Source organism: Ranitomeya variabilis, chromosome 5 (assembly GCF_051348905.1).
Source record: "Ranitomeya variabilis isolate aRanVar5 chromosome 5, aRanVar5.hap1, whole genome shotgun sequence".
Lineage (NCBI taxonomy): Eukaryota > Metazoa > Chordata > Amphibia > Anura > Dendrobatidae > Ranitomeya > Ranitomeya variabilis.
The window spans coordinates 468,786,548-468,806,028 of NC_135236.1; positions in this window are offsets into that span (position 1 = coordinate 468,786,548).

The window sequence follows — 19,481 nt, forward strand, 5'->3', positions numbered from 1 at the left end:
CCCAGTTGTTGACCCCGATTGGCAGCCATTGGGGGAACAGGGTGCAGGCGGCAGTAGTTCAGAAGCGGAGGTGGAGGAGGGGCTGCAGCAGGCATCAACATCGCAACAGGTTCCATCTGCCGGGCCCGTATCTGGCCCAAAATGCGTGTCAAAGCCAAAACCTGTTGCAGGACAGCGTGGCCATCCGGTTAAAGCTCAGTCTGCAATCCCTGAAAAGGGATCCGATGCTAGGAAGAGTGCAGTCTGGCAATTTTTTAAACAACATCCAATTGATCAGCGCAAAGTCATCTGTCAAAAATGTTCAACTAGCTTAAGCAGAGGTCAGAATCTGAAAAGTCTCAATACTAGTTGCATGCATAGACACTTAACCACCATGCATTTTCAAGCCTGGACTAACTACCAAACGTCCCTTAAGGTTGTAGCACCCTCGGCCAATGAAGCTAGTCAGCAACGCAACATCCCTTCCGTCACTGTAAGGCCACCATTTTCCGCACCACCGGCAGTATCTGTGCAGGTTTCTTTGCCAGCCAAAAGCAGTCAGGGTCAGGGAATTACCAGTTTTGTAGGAGGAAATATTGCATCTAGGGCACCGGCGGAAACAATACCGTCTCCAACCGTCTCTCAGTCTGCCATGTCCAGCGGCACACCCAAAAGTTCCACGATCTCCAGCTCTCCAGTCCAGCTCACACTACATGAGACTCTGGTTAGAAAAAGGAAGTACTTATCCTCGCATCCGCGTACACAGGGTTTTAACGCCCACATAGCTAGACTAATCTCGTTAGAGATGATGCCCTACCGGTTAGTTGAAAGCGAAGCTTTCAAAGCCCTGATGGAGTATGCTGAACCACGATACGAGCTACCCAGTCGACACTTTTTTCCCAGAAAAGCCACCCCAGCCCTGCACCAGCATGTTAAACAGCGCATCGTCCATGCACTCAGGCAATCTGTGAGTACAAAGGTGCACCTGACTACAGATGCATGGACCAGTAGGCATGGCCAGGGACGTTATGTGTCCATCACGGCACACTGGGTGAATGTGGTGGATGCAGGGTCCACAGGGGAAATCAATTTCGGGACAGTTGTGCCTAGCCCACGGTGTAGGAAACAGTTGGCTGTAGGCGTTCGCACCCCCTCCTCCTCCTCGTCCTCCTGCAGAAGCTACAGCTCTTCCACAGACCGCAGTCGGCCAACCACTCCATCGGCAGATGACACTGTTGCACACCAGTTGTCCCATTATGGGCCAGCTACTGGCAAGCTTCAGCAGGCTGTATTGGCTATGAAGTGTTTGGGCGACAACAGACACACCGCGGAAGTTCTGTCCGAGTTCTTGCAACAAGAAACGCAGTCGTGGCTGGGCACAGTAGATCTTGAGGCAGGCAAGGTAGTGAGTGATAACGGAAAGAATTTCATGGCTGCCATCTCCCTTTCCCAACTGAAACACATTCCTTGCCTGGCTCACTCCTTAAACCTGGTGGTGCAGTGCTTATTGAAAACTTATCCTGGGTTCTCCGACCTGCTCCTCAAAGTGCGTGGACTTTGCTCACATATCCGACGTTCGCCTGTACACTCCAGCCGTATGCAGACCTATCAGCGGTCTTTGAACCTTCCCCAGCATCGCCTAATCATAGACGTTGCAACAAGGTGGAACTCAACACTGCACATGCTTCAGAGACTGTGCCAACAGAGGCGGGCTGTTATGTTTTTGTGGGAGGATACACATACACGGGCAGGCAGTAGGATGGCAGACATGGAGTTGTCAGGTGTGCAGTGGTCGAAGATACAAGACATGTGTCAAGTCCTTCAGTGTTTTGAGGAATGCACACGGCTGGTTAGTGCAGACAACGCCATAATAAGCATGAGCATCCCCCTAATGTGTCTGCTGATGCAAAGTTTGACGCACATAAAGGATCAGGCGTCTGCACCAGAGGAAGAGGAAAGCCTTGATGACAGTCAGCCATTGTCTGGTCAGGGCAGTGTACAGGACGAGGTAGCGGGCGAAGAGGAGGTGGAGGACGAGGAGGATGATGGGGATGAGTATATTTTTAATGCGGAAGCTTTCCCGGGGGCACTGCAAATTGGTTGCGTGGCAAGGCCGGGTTCTGTTTTTTTGAGGGACACAAGTGACGTAGATTTGCCTGAAACTGCCCCTCAACCAATCACAACCGGAGATTTGACAACTGGAACTTTGGCCCACATGGCGGATTATGCCTTACGTATCCTAAAAAGGGACACACGCATTACGAAAATGATGAACGATGACGATTACTGGTTGGCCTGCCTCCTTGATCCACGCTATAAAGGCAAATTGCAAAATATTATGCCACATGAGAACTTGGAACTAATATTAGCAACCAAACAATCAACTCTTGTTGACCGTTTGCTTCAGGCATTCCCAGCACACAGCGCACGTGATCGTTCTCACACGAGCTCCAGGGGGCAGCAGACTAGGAGTGTTAGGGGTGCACACATCAGAAGTGGCGTTGGACAGAGGGGTTTTCTGACCAGGTTGTGGAGTGATTTTGCTATGACCGCAGACAGGACAGGTACTGCTGCATCAATTGAAAGTGACAGGAGACAACATTTGTCCAGTATGGTTACTAACTATTTTTCATCCCTTATCGATGTTCTCCCTCAACCGTCATTCCCATTTGATTACTGGGCATCAAAATTAGACACCTGGCCAGAATTGGCAGAATATGCATTGCAGGAGCTTGCTTGCCCGGCAGCAAGTGTCCTATCAGAAAGAGTATTCAGTGCTGCAGGTTCAATATTAACTGAAAAAAGGACTCGTCTGGCTACCCAAAATGTTGACGATCTAACATTCATTAAAATGAACCACAACTGGATTTCGAAATCTTTTGCCCCACCTTGCCCGGCCGACACCTAGCTTTCCTATGAAAAGCTCTTGCCTGTGGACTACTGTGAATTACTTTTCTAATGTATAATTTGCTGCAGCTGATTGTCCAGCATACGACATGTTTACACCTCCCTAAATGGCCAAACTCCCCACACGGGGCCGTGGTATTGCGACTTGGCGCAAGCACCCGTGAGACTGCTGTTTGTCTGAAGAGGTGGGTGTGCTCGCTTTTGGTCGACGGCATTGCTACTGGGTCCCTCATAGTACAATAAAGTGTCTCTGGCGGTGGTGGTGCGCACCCAACGTCAGACACACTGTTGTAACATGAGGGGCCCTGGGCCTGTACCGCCGGCCACAAGAGAGTTCACCCACCCCCAGGTCAAACATTGGTCTACCACTTCCACAGTTATCTATCACACTTCCACCAATGTTTAGTCTATGCGCTGACATCCTTCCATACCTGCCACTGACAATACCATTGTGTTGACATGTATGATGGTACTTAACATAGTCAGGGGCAGTGTCCTCTATTTACCACAGTAAATACTTTGCGCTAAATTAGTAGGTCTGAAACAACGCAGAGGATCCCACCCCTGAACCTAATGATTGCACCCTTTAGTGTTTTTGTTTTGTTTTAATGTGAGACATTCACATTTATTTGTTGTTTTGGACCACTAACTGGCAGACACTCATTACAATCGGCCTCCGTTGACCAGACCACTGCTGCCCGTGTTCCCCTGGAACCAATTACAAAGTGCCTACAGCCAGCCCATTTTAGTATGTTAGGCCTTGGAAGCCTGTCTGCGGTCCCTCCTTCCACTAGGCCTCCACTGACCTGACCACTGCTGCCCGTGTACCCCTGGAACCAATTATAAAGTGCCTACAGCCTGCCCATTTTAGTATGTTAGGCCTTCGAAGCCTGTCTGCGGTCCCTCCTTCCACTAGGCCTCCACTGACCTGACCACTGCTGCCCGTGTACCCCTGGAACCAATTATAAAGTGCCTACAGCCTGCCCATTTTAGTATGTTAGGCCTTCGAAGCCTGTCTGCGGTCCCTCCTTCCACTAGGCCTCCACTGACCTGACCACTGCTGCCCGTGTACCCCTGGAACCAATTATAAAGTGCCTACAGCCAGCCCATTTTAGTATGTTAGGCCTTCGTAGCCTGTCTGCGGTCCCTCCTTCCACTAGGCCTCCACTGACCTGACCACTGCTGCCCGTGTACCCCTGGAACCAATTATAAAGTGCCTACAGCCAGCCCATTTTAGTATGTTAGGCCTTTGAAGCCTGTCTGCAGTCCCTCCTTCCACTAGGCCTCCACTGACCTGACCACTGCTGCCCGTGTACCCCTGGAACCAATTATAAAGTGCCTACAGCCTGCACATTTTAGTATGTTAGGCCTTCGAAGCCTGTCTGCGGTCCCTCCTTCCACTAGGCCTCCACTGACCTGACCACTGCTGCCCGTGTACCCCTGGAACCAATTATAAAGTGCCTACAGCCAGCCCATTTTAGTATGTTAGGCCTTCGAAGCCAGTCTGCGGTCCCTCCTTCCACTAGGCCTCCACTGACCTGACCACTGCTGCCCGTGTACCCCTGGGACCAATTATAAAGTGCCTACAGCCAGCCCATTTTAGTATGTTAGGCCTTTGAAGCCTGTCTGCGGTCCCTCCTTCCACTAGGCCTCCACTGACCTGACCACTGCTGCCCGTGTACCCCTGTAACCAATTATAAAGTGCCTACAGCCAGCCCATTTTAGTATGTTAGGCCTTGGAAGCCTGTCTGCGGTCCCTCCTTCCACTAGGCCTCCACTGACCTGACCACTGCTGCCCGTGTACCCCTGGAACCAATTATAAAGTGCCTACAGCCAGCCCATTTTAGTATGTTAGGCCTTGGAAGCCTGTCTGTGGTCCCTCCTTCCACTAGGCCTCCACTGACCTGACCACTGCTGCCCGTGTACCCCTGTGACCAATTATAAAGTGCCTACAGCCAGCCCATTTTAGTATGTTAGGCCTTGGAAGCCTGTCTGCGGTCCCTCCTTCCACTAGGCCTCCACTGACCTGACCACTGCTGCCCGTGTACCCCTGGAACCAATTATAAAGTGCCTACAGCCTGCCCATTTTAGTATGTTAGGCCTTCGAAGCCTGTCTGCGGTCCCTCCTTCCACTAGGCCTCCACTGACCTGACCACTGCTGCCCGTGTACCCCTGGAACCAATTATAAAGTGCCTACAGCCAGCCCATTTTAGTATGTTAGGCCTTGGAAGCCTGTCTGCGGTCCCTCCTTCCACTAGGCCTCCACTGACCTGACCACTGCTGCCCGTGTACCCCTGGAACCAATTATAAAGTGCCTACAGCCTGCCCATTTTAGTATGTTAGGCCTTCGAAGCCTTTCTGCGGTCCCTCCTTCCACTAGGCCTCCACTGACCTGACCACTGCTGCCCCTGTACCCCTGGAACCAATTATAAAGTGCCTACAGCCAGCCCCTTTTAGTATGTTAGGCCTTGGAAGCCTGTCTGCGGTCCCTCCTTCCACTAGGCCTCCACTGACCTGACCACTGCTGCCCGTGTACCCCTGTAACCAATTATAAAGTGCCTACAGCCAGCCCATTTTAGTATGTTAGGCCTTCGAAGCCTGTCTGCGGTCCCTCCTTCCACTAGGCCTCCACTGACCTGACCACTGCTGCCCGTGTACCCCTGGAACCAATTTTACAGTGCATAGAGCCTATTTTTTTTATTTTATTTAATATTAATAAAGCCATGATGTACTACGCTGTACCACGCTATGAGCTACCCAGTTGACAATTCTTTTGCGAGAAAAGCCATCCCACCCCTCCACCAGCATGTTAAAGACCACATTGTCCTTTCATTCTGTCAATCTGTGAGTCCAAAGGTACACCTGACAACAGACACATGGAGCGGTAGGCATGGCCACGGAAGGTTACGTGTCCTTTGTGGCGCAATGGGTTAATGTATTGGATGCATGGTCCACACAGGGGACAGCCTGGTAAGTCTGTCTGCAGTCCCTAATTCAAGTTGTCCTCAAATGAATAAATCTGAGCTTCAACCTTCTGGCTCTCATTAAGTGCTGTGTTTTTAAAAATTGGTGGTTCCGGCCTACTAACGGTGTCTGCCCCTGCCTGGTGTTGTCCTCAACTGAATACAGCTGAGCTTCTACCTTCTGGCTCTCTTTAAGTGCTGTTTTTTAAAAGATTGGTGGTTCCGGCCTACTAACGGTGTCTGCCCCTGCCTGGTGTTGTCCTCAACTGAATAAAGCTGAGCTTCTACCTTCTGTCTCTCTTTAAGTGCTGTGTTTTTAAAAATTGGTGGTTCCGGCCTACTAACGGTGTCTGCCCCTGCCTGGTGTTGTCCTCAACTGAATACAGCTGTGCTTCAACCTTCTGGCTCTCATTAAGTGCTGTGTTTTTAAAAATTGGTGGTTAGGGCCTACTAACGGTGTCTGCCCCTCCCTGGTGTTGCCCTCAACTGAATACAGCTGAGCTTCTACCTTCTGGCTTTCGGCCTATAGTATCAGATATTAAACTGCATTTGGCCTACTAGTGTGGTTGGGCCCTTAAAACAGTGTCTGCTGCTCTTGGGTTTGCTACTCCACTGAACAAAGCAGTGCCGCCTGTTTAGTCCTGTTACCAATTTTGAACTGCATTTAGCCTACTTTATTCTTTGGCCCTATATCTGTTTCCTCCTCATCCTGCCCATTGCCCAGCCACTGCTAGATGAGTCTGCTGGTACATTGACCCAGACCACTACATTCCCCTTGCACTCTACACAGCCAGAATCTGACCCTGCTGAAAGTAAGGTTCCCCTTCCCGCATGTTATACCACCTTACACAGGGACAAAGAGGAAGGTGCAGATGAAAGTGCAGGTTCCTTCATCAGGTGGGGGGGGCATACTCGTTGGCGACGTCACTGGCACAGGGCCCCTCAGAGTACGCAAAAGTGTCGCTGCTGGTGGGAGGCGCCCCCGCCGTGCAAACACACCGCTGTACTTTGAGGGGCCCTGTGCCAGTGCCAATGCCAACGAGTGGGCCCCCCTGCTTGCTTAGGATCACAGCACTTGCAAACTTGACATACTTACCTCTCACTGCTCCACCGCCGTGACGTAGTCCACGTTTCCTGTGCCCACTAAAACCTTGAACCAGCCCTACCCCCCACAACTTTTGCCAAATGACCCCCAATTTCCAATGCCCAACTATTATTATAAAGTTAATTAAGATTGACAAGCTTCAGAAACAAGAATGGATGTTTTTGGCATTAAAATGGGCACTGTAGGTGTTTTCCTGGCCTCCACTCACTGCCGACTATGCTTCCCCATTGACTTGCATTGGGTTTCGTGTTTCGGTCGATCCCCGACTTTCAGCGATAATCGGCCGACTGCACTCGACTCGACTCTGGACAAAATCGGGTTTCACAAAACCCGACTCGACCTTAAAAAAATGAAAGTCGCTCAACCCTAGTCATTAGGAACCTCTCTTCAACATTATAAATCAAGAAGTCCTGGATGTGATGATATGGCTCCCACAGAGCCCTGATCTCAACATCATCAAGTTGAAATCTGAGATTACATGGAGACAGAAGGATTTATACAAGCCTACATGCACAGAAGATTTGTGGTTCTCCAAGATGTTTGGAACAACCACCCTGCTGAGTTTCTTCAAAAACAGTGTGCAAGTGCACCTAGAATTGATGTTTTCACCTAGTTTTCAAGGTAAGAGGCAGTCACACCAAATATTGATTTAATTTAGATTCCCTCTTTTGTTTAAACACTTTGCATTTTGTTAATTGATATTATAAAGTATTACTCTTCTGTCTTTGATAGCATTTTTTCCACACGTAAAGCTTTCGCAGAGTTCTGTATAAAATTTAGATACTTAACACACAAATTGGGCAATTCATGTATTCAGAGTTTGCAAATATCTTTCCACACATAGTGTACTGTCATACTCTTTGGTATGTGTACATTACAGCACAGAATCTTGTGTCTGTTCATATTTGTTTTTATCTGTTAGGAGGTGCAAGTCAGTTTTTTTTATACAGTTATATGAAAAAGTTTGGGCACCCCTATTAATCTTAAGCTTAATGTTTTATAAAAAAAAAATTTTGAAACAGCTATTTCAGTTTCATATATCTAATAACTGTTGGACACAGTAATGTTTCTGCCTTGAAATGAGGTTTATTGTACTAACAGAAAATGTGCAATCTGCATTCAAACAAAATTTGACAGGTGCATAAGTATGGGCACCTCACCAGAAAAGTGACATTAATATTTAGTAGATCCTCCTTTTGCAAAAATAACAGCCTCTAGTCGCTTCCTGTAGCTTTTAATGAGTTCCTGGATCCTGGATGAAGGTATTTTTGACCATTCCTCTTTACAACACAATTCCAGTTCAGTTAAGTTTGATGGTCGCCGAGCATGGACAGCCCTCTTCAAATGATCCCACAGATGTTCAATGATATTCAGGTCTGGGGACTGGGATGGCCATTCCAGAACAGTGTAATTGTTCCTCTGCATGGATGACTGAGTAGATTTGGAGCGGTGTTTTAGATCATTGTCTTTCTGAAAGATCCATCCCCTGCGTAACTTCAACTTTGTCACTGATTCATGAACATTATTGTCAAGAATCTGCTGATATTGAGAGGAATCCATGCGTCTTTCAACTTTAACAAGATTCCCGGTGCCGGCATTGGCCACACAGCCCCAAAGCATGATGGAACCTCCACCAAATTTTACTGTGGGTAGCAAGTGTTTTTCTTGGAATGCTGTGTTTTTTTGCCACCATGCATAACGCCTTTTTGTATGACCAAACAACTCAATCTTGGTTTCATCAGTCCACAGGACCATCTTCCAAAAAGAGATTGGCTTCCCCAAATGTGCTTTTGCATACCTCAGACGAATCTGTTTGTGGCGTGCTTGCAGAAATGGCTTCACTCTCCCATACAGCTTCTCCTTGTGCAAAGTGCGTTGTATAGTTGTCCGATGCACAGTGACTCCATCTGCAGCAAGTTGATGCTGCAGCTCTCTGGAGGTGGTCTGAGGATTGTCCTTAACTGATCTCACCATTCTTCTTCTCTGCCTTTCTGATGTTTTTCTTGGCCTGCCACTTCTGGCCTTAAGAAGAACTGTACCTGTGCTCTTCCATTTCCTTACTATGTTCCTCACAGTGGAAATTGACAGGTTAAATCTCTTAGGGCTCTTTCACACGTCCTGATATTTCCGGTACCGGGAAAAACCGGAACCGGAGATATCCGTGTCCGTATGTCCGTGTGCTCAAGTGGCACATACGTGCGGCATCCGTGTGCCGCCCGTGTGCCCCCTGAGGACCACACGGACCGTGCAGGAGAGACAGCGCTACACTAAGCGCTGTCCCCCCCGCATGTGGTGCTGAAGGCAGAATTCATCTCTTCTTCCCCGCCGGAGAGAAGAGATGAAAGATCTTTTTTTTTTTTTTCTGGGGGGGGGGGGGGGTGAAAAATAAAGTTTGCATGTGCCCCCGCGTCCCCCCCCCAGTGCGCCGCCTGGCCTCTTGCCGCAGAAATACTCACCCTGCCAGCTCCTGCGATGTCTCCTGTGTCCTCTCCGCGCTGCCAGCTTCTCCTGTGTGAGCGGTCACGTGGTTACAGTCAGTGAATAATCCCTGACTGTAATGAGCGGTCCCACGTGACCGCTCACACAGGAGAAGCTGGCAGTTCGGAGAGGACGCAGGAGACATCGCAGGAGCTGGCCGGGTGAGTATTTCTGCGGCAAGAGGCCAGGCGGCGCACTGGGGGGGGGGACGCGGGGGCACATGCAAACTTTATTTTTCACCCCCCCAAAAAAAAAAAAATAAAAAAAAAATAAAAAAAACCTTTCATTTCTTCTCTCCGGCGGGGAAGAAGAGATGAATTCCGCCTTCAGCACCACACGCGGGGGGGGGACAGCGCTTAGTGTAGCGCTGTCTCTCCTGCGGGCGCTACGTGCACACGGAGGAGAGTGCACACTGTTCTCCGTGTGCACGTGTGCAGGATGTATTGTCCGTGTCCGTGTGAAAACACGCACATGTGCATAGACCCATTCATTTGAATGGGTCTACGTGTGTCAGTGTCTCCGGTACGTGAGAAAAATGTCACTACACGTACCGGAGACACTGACGTGTGAAAGAGGCCTTAGACAGCTTTTTGTATCCTTCCCCTGAACAACTATGTTGAATAATCTTTGTTTTCAGATCATTTGACAGTTGTTTTGAGGAGCCCATGATGCCACTCTTCAGAGGAGATTCAAACAGGAGAACAACTTGCAAGTGGCCACTTTAAGTAGCTTTTCTCATGATTGCATACACCTGGCTATGAAGTTCAAAGCTCAATGAGGTTACAAAACAAAAAAAGTGCTTTAGTAAGTCAGTAAAAAGTAGGTAGGAGTATTTAAAACAAGAAAATGATAAGGGTGCCCATACTTATGCACCTGTCAGATTTTGTTTGAATGCAGATTGCACATTTTCTGTTAGTACAATAAACCTCATTTCAAGGCAGAAACATTACTGTGTCCAACAGTTATTAGATATATGAAACTGAAGTAGCTGTTGCAAAAAAAAAACAATTTTTATAAAACATTAAGCTTAAGATTAATAGGGGTGCCCAAACTTTTTCATATAACTGTAGATGTTTATGTCATAGAACACATGATTATTAAACATTTAAAGGAAGCACAAGATAAAGGAAGGGATCCTATCTTATACCTTGTTAATTAGTAAAAAAAAAAAACTCAGCTAAAATAGAAATGCTTACGTAGATTCGAGGTGTGTTCAGTGTGCACAAATGATCAAAGATTTAACCCCTTTCCAACATCGGGCGTAATAGTACGCCATTGTTGGACATCCTCCCTTTGATGTGGGCTCTGGTGGTGAGCCTACATCTTTTCTGGCACATGTCAGCTGTTTTGAATACTGGAACAAATGCGGGTGGATCTCACAGAACTGTCTCCCCAACAGATCCCATGAGTAGAGTCCCTGCTAAGAAAAAAACAAGAAGTGCTTGCAAAGTATGAGGACAATTTTGGGCGCAAAACCACAAAAATACACGAAATACCCACCGGAAATGCGCCACCCATCAGAGAGCGGTACCAACAAATTCCTATGCAAATGTACCAGAAGGTGAAGGAGATGCTGTCTCAAATGTTGAGGAAGGCGGTAGTGATGAGCGAACGTGCTCGCCACTACTCGTTACTCGCCCGAGTAACAGTGTACTCAGTGACTACCGAGCATTTCTGGGATTATTTGGCGGTAACTGGTGTCTCCACCCAGCATTTTCGGTGGACTTTAGAGACCCAATCACGCTGCAAGGATTGTCTTCCAGGCCATGAAACGGCGCAGCCATCTTTGTTGTGATCATGCAGTGTTTGGCTTGGCCGCGCAGCATCATCCTGAGTATGCGCCCTGCTCGCCGCATTCAGCTCCGGATTCAGCGAGAGTAGGGAGAGCTGCTGCCGAGATAGGGTCAGAATCATGGTTTTAATAGTTAGTGTAGGTCTGCAACTGTTAATTTGACAATTCCTCAGAAACCAACAGTCCTTTTTAGGGCTAATTCGTGGGTACCGAGATTGCAGTGCTAGGTAGGCAGGGCACGGCATATCCACATAAGTGCAAGGCCTGCAGGCACTGGTTGTGTGCACATAGCTCCCACTGTATCCCCCCAAAAGCTCCATAACTGTCTGCTGCTGCTTCTTATTTACTATATGCCTAGTTGCAGTTTTCTTTTTTTTTCTTTTTTCTAAAAATTCACCTCCCAAAAAATATACAGTCTGTTCTGTCAGACTGATGCCTGTTTAAAAATCATAGTTTGTCAGGCATATGTAGCATAGTTGTGTGTGCTAGCCTTGTGCCACTGTTCTTTTTTCTTTTTAAATTCATTCAAAAGCCTCCCCAAAAATTAATACAGTCTGTTATGTCAGGCTGAGTCCTGGTGTATCTGTTTTTGAAAAACCATATTTCCACAGGCTTACATGGCATAGTTCTCTGTGCTAGCCTTGGTCAAATTGTTTTGTTTACATTCACAAAAAACAAACAAAAAAAAAAACACATTAATACAGTCTGTTAAGTCAGACTGAGTCCTGATGTATCTGTTTTTGAAAAGTCTAATTTCCGCAGTAGCATAGTTCTGTGTGGTAGCCTTGTGCCACTCTTTTTTTTTGGTTGTAAATTCACCAAAAAACAAAAAAGACCTTGTATATCTGTGTGATCCAAGTTTGGGCATTTTAGGTTGCTTTTCCACTGTTTTGGTGTCTGTTACTCTACTTATATACAGCACTATTTTGCATTTAAAAAATACAGGCCACATATTTGGCAGTGTTGTATTTCCATGACAGGCCTCATATATCTGCGTACTCCAAGTTTGCGCATTTTAGGCCATTAGTCCAGTTTTTTCCAGTCTGTTACTCTACTTATATACAGCACAATTTTGCATAAAAAAAAATACAGGCCACATATTTGGAAGTGTGGTATTTCCTTGACAAACCTCATATATCTGCGTGCTCCAAGTTTTGGCATTTTAGGCCGGTTTTCCACTGTTTTTGCTGACTGTGACTCTAACTTATATACAGCTATATTTTACATTTAAAAAAGTACAGGCCACATATTTGGCAGTGTTATATTTCCGTGACGGGCCTCATATATCTGCGTGCTCCAGGTTTGGGCATTTTAGGCTGGTTTTCCACTGTTTTTGCTGTCTGTGACTCTACTTATAAACAGCTATATTTTACATTTAAAAAAGTACAGGCCACATATTTGGCAGTGTTGTATTTCCATGACAGGCCTCATATATCTATGTGCTCCAAGTTTGGGCATTTTAGGCCGGTTTTCCACTGTTTTGGTGTCTGTTACTCTACTTATATACAGCACTATTTTGCATTTAAAAAAATTCTACAAAATCCCCCCAAAAATTTAAGACAGTCTGTTATGTCAGCCTGTTGTATCTGTGGTTGAAAAATTGTAGCTTGACAGGCATAAGTTTCATAGTTCTGTCTGCCTTGTCCTTTTTTTTTAAATATACAAAACCCTAAAAAAAGTTAATACAGTCTATTATGTCAGGCTGAGGCCTGTTTGTGTTCTAAAAATTGTAGCTTTGCAGGCATACTGATTAGATATCATTTAGCTCCAAATAAATACATTTGTGTTGAGCTTTTGAAATAGTGCAGTAGTCCAAAATGGGCAAGGCAAGGGATGGGGGAAGTGGACGTGATGCTGATGGTGCATGCACAGGATGAGACCGTGGCCAAGGTGAAAGTGGGCCACAACAAAGACCAACATCTTCTCGCTCGACCTTCCTGTCCCAGTTTCTAAGGGACCGCAGCACACCACTATTGAAGCCAGAGCCGTGTGAACCGGTTGTTGGTTGGATAGCTGATAATGCTTCCAGTCACTTAGCCACCACCACCATGTCTTCCACACAGTTAAGTATGAGTAGCCGTGAGTGTGGGCCGGATATTCCTCACCCTGATCCTGCTTCCTCCTACCATGCTGAGTGCCCTGAGACAACTGATCCCACACTTGGACACTCTGAAGAGCTGTTCAGTTTTCCATTTCAAGATTCTGGACTCTCAGCCAGTCAAATTGAAGTGGGGACAGATGAGATCGTATGTAGAGCTGCCCAAAGCTTTGACCAGCCCCGGTCACACGAAGGCAATGGTGGGAAAGTGTCACAAGAGGTGGACGATGATGAGACACAATTTCCAGAAAGTCAGGAGGAGGAGGAGCAGGGCATGGAGGTGGAAGACGAGGTGGTGGATGACATAGTGACTGACCCAACCTGGCAGGAGGACATGCATAGTGAGGACAGCACCACAAATGGGGAAGGAGGCATATCCCCCAACAGGCAGGAAGAAGCAGTGTGGTGGCCACAGACATAAGGCGTGCATCCATTCCCCGTAACACCAACATGAGTGAAGTTGCCATTCCAACTGTTAGATCTTTCCGAGTCTGGTTATTTTTTAAAGACTCTGCCGATAACCCCAAACAGGCCATTTGCAGCAACTGCCATGCCCGCATCAGCAGGGGTAGCAAAACAACCAGCCTGACCACCACCAGGATGATCAGGCACATAGCAGCAAAGCACCCAACTTTGTGGGTCGAACCCCAGGCTCCAGGAACACTGTCTGCAGGTGACACCACTGCTTCTTCCACTGTTTTGCGTAGAATCCAATCCCCAGTCCACCGTTTATATGAAGATGCCTCTAGCCCTGCACCTGTTGTTGCCTTCAGTCAAGCAGCACCATCATCAAGCCAGTCCACGTCCTTGTCCCAGCACAGCCTTCAGTTGTCTATACCCCAGTCTTTGGAACGCAAGCGGAAATACCCAGCCAAAGCCCCACAGGACACAGTCCTAAATTGTAACATTTCTCTTCTGCTTGCACTCGAAATGTTGCCTTTTAGGCTTGTTGAGACAGAAGCTTTCCGCAACCTGATGGCGGTGGCCATCCCAAGGTACTCGGTCCCCAGTTGCCACTATTTCTCCCAGTGTGCCGTACCGGCATTACACCAGCATGTGTCCCACAACATTACCTGTGCCCTCAGCAATGTTGTTACAGGGAAAGTCCATCTAACCACAGACACGTGGACAAGTGCTTGTGGGCAGGGATGGTACATCTCACTGATGGCACACTGGGTTAAGATAGTGGAAGCCGGGACCCAGTCGGACCTTGGGATGGAACACATCTTCCCCACACCAAGGATTGCTGGCCCTACATCAATCAGGGTTGCCCCCACAGTCTACAGCTCCTGCACCTCCACCTCCTCTTCATCCTCCATCTCTGAAATCAACCCATCAGTCAGAAGCTGGAAGCACTGCAACACTGACTCAGCCAAGTGGCAACAGGCTGTGCTGAAGCTAATCTGCATAGGTGACAAACCGCACAATGCAGAAGAGTTGTGGACAGCACTGAAAGAGCAGTCAGATATTTGGATAACACTGCTGAACCTACAGCCAGGCATGGTAGTGTGTGACAATGACTGTAACCTGGTGGTGGCTCTGAGGCAAGGTGAGCTCACACCCGTACCTTGCTTGGCAACGAGCCGAAATGCGTGTCGGGTGTTGGACGCCATTCCAGGAGACCAGGCACATATAATACTGCTCTTTAAGTACCTTATCTTACTTTATCTTTACGATTTGATGTTTGACCTTAAACAGTGCAGCTCACAGTTACATAATCATTCTTGGTCTTACAAATGTGTCTGTGGAAACACTGACCTCTATTGGCTACCTGGCTGTTTGCACTATTACACTTTATTGTGAAATATTACACATATTTATATATTATTTTTTTTTTGCACTTTCTGGCACATTTTTTTACATGGATTTATTTGATAATTCTTTTATATGCACTTTATAAGATTTATGATTGATTTTGCTGTGTTTGAATATGATTCATTAGCACGTCCTATATTTTGTACATGCACTTTATATACACTGATATACAGCCATGAGCCATTTATAATTTCAGAGTATTCCACTACTTAACAAATATTGCTTTTACTGGATCTGTTGGCGTTCTTAAAATTGTATACAATAAATTAAGTACTTTTTTATTTATTACAAGTATTAATCTTGTGATCTCATTGTTTTAAAAAAACTGATTCAATAAAGATTATATATTTTATTTTTACAATATATTGGACGTTTCTGGTCGGTCTTCTTTTTGTTTTCATTTATTGCTTGCATAACCGGCTGTCCTTTCAGGATTTCTTACCTCCTAGTACCCTACATGAGTTATATATATATATATGTGTATATATATATATATATATATATATATATATATATATATATATATATATATATACGTAAGTAATGACTCCTATACTTTTATTAGGAGGTATCCCGGATTCATGTTCTGTACTGATATAGGCCGGTAAATGTTGGGCAAGAGGGGCAGTGATGACAGTAGTATATTTTTAAAAAAGGTACCCCCGTTGGGTAGTTGTTTGTCAGCTCATGCCCTCCATTACAAGTCTCAGAGACCCACACCCTTACTTTGGGCCTACTTAACTCTGTCTCCTGCAATGTCTCTTCCTTACCTGCCACTAGATCACCAGGGTTAACGTGCTCTGTACTGTTCTAGGCCACTGAAATTTGGGCAAGGGAGTTGTGATGGCACTAGTATATTTTTAAAAAAGGTACCTCCCATTGGGGAATTGTTTGTCAGCTCATGAACTCTATTACAAGTCTCAGAGACTCACACCCCTACATTGGAGCTACTTCTTAACTCGGTTTCCTGCAATGTCTCTTCCTTATCTCCGACAACATGACCTGGGTGAACGTGTTCTGTACTGTTATAGGCCACAGAATTTTGAGCAAGGGGGGCTGTGAAGGCAATAGTATATATTTTTTTAAAAGTACCCCCCATTGGTGAAACCACATCCTTGTTGACAAAGACTTCATAACATTTGTGTACCTTAAGCAGCTCAGTTTTGTGTTGCCTGGTTCCTCACATTGGACACAATACACTTCATGTAAATTTGATAAAGCAATGCTGTTAGTTTGGCTCAGTAGTTCATTACAAATATTTCTTTGTCCACTATATTAGTTTCTCTCCTTGAGAGCCATAAATTTGGCTGCATCAAATGTAAAACATTTACAGATTTGACAGACAATGCTCATAGTGACACAATCTTGAGAAATTTTTGTTTATTCACTTCACAAACAGTTCTAAGCGTCTGTATGTTTGCTGTTTGTCATTGTAAAACATTAAGGTTTACTGAAACTCTGCCTGTGGTGGTATGCTCTAAATCCTTGTAGTTTTTCTATTCTAGGGGTTTATGGCCCCTCGTCTGATGACTCCATGATATCTCAGTTTCATACAACCTTGAAAGCTGGCCACTTGAAGAACTGGGTGAAACTAGAGTTACTACATAGTGTAAATCACTATATAAGACCAGAGAAACATGACTAAGACAGATGCCAAAACTGTGGTACCTGTACAAGTACAGTGTGCTCATACCTGCATAGTTGAGGACGCCCATGCAGTGTAGGTAATCTCCCAGGGGTTTTCTGTCTTGGTGTTGCTCTTCTGATATTCCAGATGGATGATGTTGAAAAGCTTCTTGTTGATGTTGTGAGTATACTGTATATAGTCAATCTTTATATATACGTAATCATTATATTTATGTAATCCTTATATGTACTTATTAACCTTTGTATGTTAAGTAAAAATACAAAAGTGTACGCCCTCATACTATTCAATCATACTATTCCTTGAAATTTGTATTTTGCAATAAAATTGCATTGTATTGCAAGTATTAGCCTTCTTTAAAGTCGTATCTGAACCTTAGTGCTAAAACATGGCAAATAAAATTGCCAAATTCTCCTGTAAATAATTCTACAAAGAGGGAACCATCATGCCATTAAAAAATACAAGTGGATTTTCATGGGCCCTTCCAGTATGTGGTTTCAAAGGCGTGATGGGATGCATATGACTATGCAGCAGGGCTGGCCTTGCTGCCAAAGTGTAAAAGGAGTACGGGAGTACAAAAATAATATTGTGAAGTGGATTTTCATGGGCCCATCCACTATGTGGGTGTTCTAAGGCGTAATGGGTTGCATATGACTGACTATGCAGCAGGTCTGGCCTTCCTGCCAATGTGTAAAACAAAGCAGTACGGGCATACGAAATGCATATTGTGAAGTGGATTTTCATGGGCCCTTCCAGTATGTGGGTTCAAAGGTGTAATGGGGTGCATATGACTATGCAGCAGAGCTGGCCTTGCTGCTAATGTGTAAAACAAAGGAGTACGGGAGTACAAAATGCATATTGTGAAGTGGATTTTCATGGGTCCATCCAGTATGTGGGTTTCAAGGTGTAATGGGGTGCATATGACTGACTATGCAGCAGGGCTGGCCTTGCTGCTAATGTGTAAAATAAATTAGTACGGGAGTACAAAATGAATATTGTGAAGTGGATTTTCATGGGCCCATCCAGTATGTGGGTTCAAAGGCTTATTCGGGTGCATATGAATTGGTAGCAGGGCAGGCCTTGCATTCAATGCAACATTTTTTCAGGAGGCCATCCTGGACATCTTATGAAAGGGGTATTGTGGTGCGCTGTAATTCTTGGCAGCCCATCCACTCACAGCATAGGCTACAACAGCTTAGGAGACCCACTGTTTCACAATGGCCCTTTAAGAAGATTAATGCCGCCTGATGCACCAGTAAAAATAGGCCCTGTGACTTTAAGAGTCCCTCCTTCATAAATGAAACAAGATGGGTCTACTTATGTGTCACACACCACATGGCCGGCTAGGGTTGTTAAATGTTACAATGACATTTCCCAGTGAATGCATTTGTAGTTGTTGAAAGCAATGTTAAAGTTGAAAAACGCTTCAAAAACACTGTGTCAGAACTAAGCCCAAGTGGGGGAGGAAATTATTTGGTCTGGGGTTAATTAGTTAACCTTACAGGCAAGTCTTTAACCTGAAAAGGATGTGCCTTAACATATTATCCAGCAAAATCTGTTTTAGTTTAGTTTTAGTGTGTTTTTTGTGGCACCGGGAAGAAGGGCATGAATCTCGGAAAAAATTGTTTAAAGCTGTGAACTTGGAGTCAGGAATGCTTCCAGGGGTGATCCTCATGATGTTTCTGTGTCATTTGAGCAGTGTTTCCACCATTTTCAGACGTTTTTAGACCTTAAAAGTACCTTGCGGTAAAAATACTCGGGTCTCCCATAGACTTATATTGGGCTCGTTGCTCGGGTCGAGTACTCGAGTATTGCAATTTGCTCGACCCGAGCAACGAGCACCCAAGCATTTTAGTGCTAGCTCATCACTAGAAGGCGGTAATATGAGAAAGCCAGAGCCTGTGGGTTTCCCCCATCATACAAGTGCGGAAGAAGGATGATACCCTGCGCTTCTGTGTGGACTACCGTAAACTCAACACCTGTACGATACGAGATTCTTACCCGCTGCCGAGAATAGAGGAGTCTCTGTCCATGCTAGGAAATGCCAGGTACTTTTCCACACTTGAACTGGCTAGTGGCTGCTTGCAAGCCTCAATGTCCGAGCAAGAGCAAACCAAGACAGATTTAATTCTCTTAATGGGGCTATATGAATTCCAACACATGCCATTCGGCCTTGTCAATGCTCCAGGAAAGATCCAGCATCTGATGGAAAGATGTTTAGGGGACTTGAACTTTGAGGCTACCCTAGTTTTTCTTGATGAGATAATTATCTTTGCTTCCACATTTGAGGAACATCTGCAAAGGCTGGAGCAAGTCTTAAGTCGACTACAACAGCACGGACTGAAAATAAAGCCCCAGAAGTGCCATCTCTTTCGAACTCAGATTGAGTATTTGGGACACGTTGTCTCATCAGATGGAGTGAGACCCTCTCCGAAGAAGATTGCGGCGGTACAGGAATGGCCTACCCCAAGAACAGCGAAAGATGTGCGAGCATTCCTGGGACTCACAGGATACTTCCGATGTTTCATAAGAACTTTACACACATCGCAAATTCCCTTCTAAAACGACTGAAAGCGTCTGGTTTATCATCCAAATCTAAAAGGTGCAGTAGAGAAAATCTGTCGACAGTGTCGTAGTTGTAAATTGACTAAACCACCGAACAGCAGGCTCCCTTGCAGACTGTAATGTAATTTGCCCCT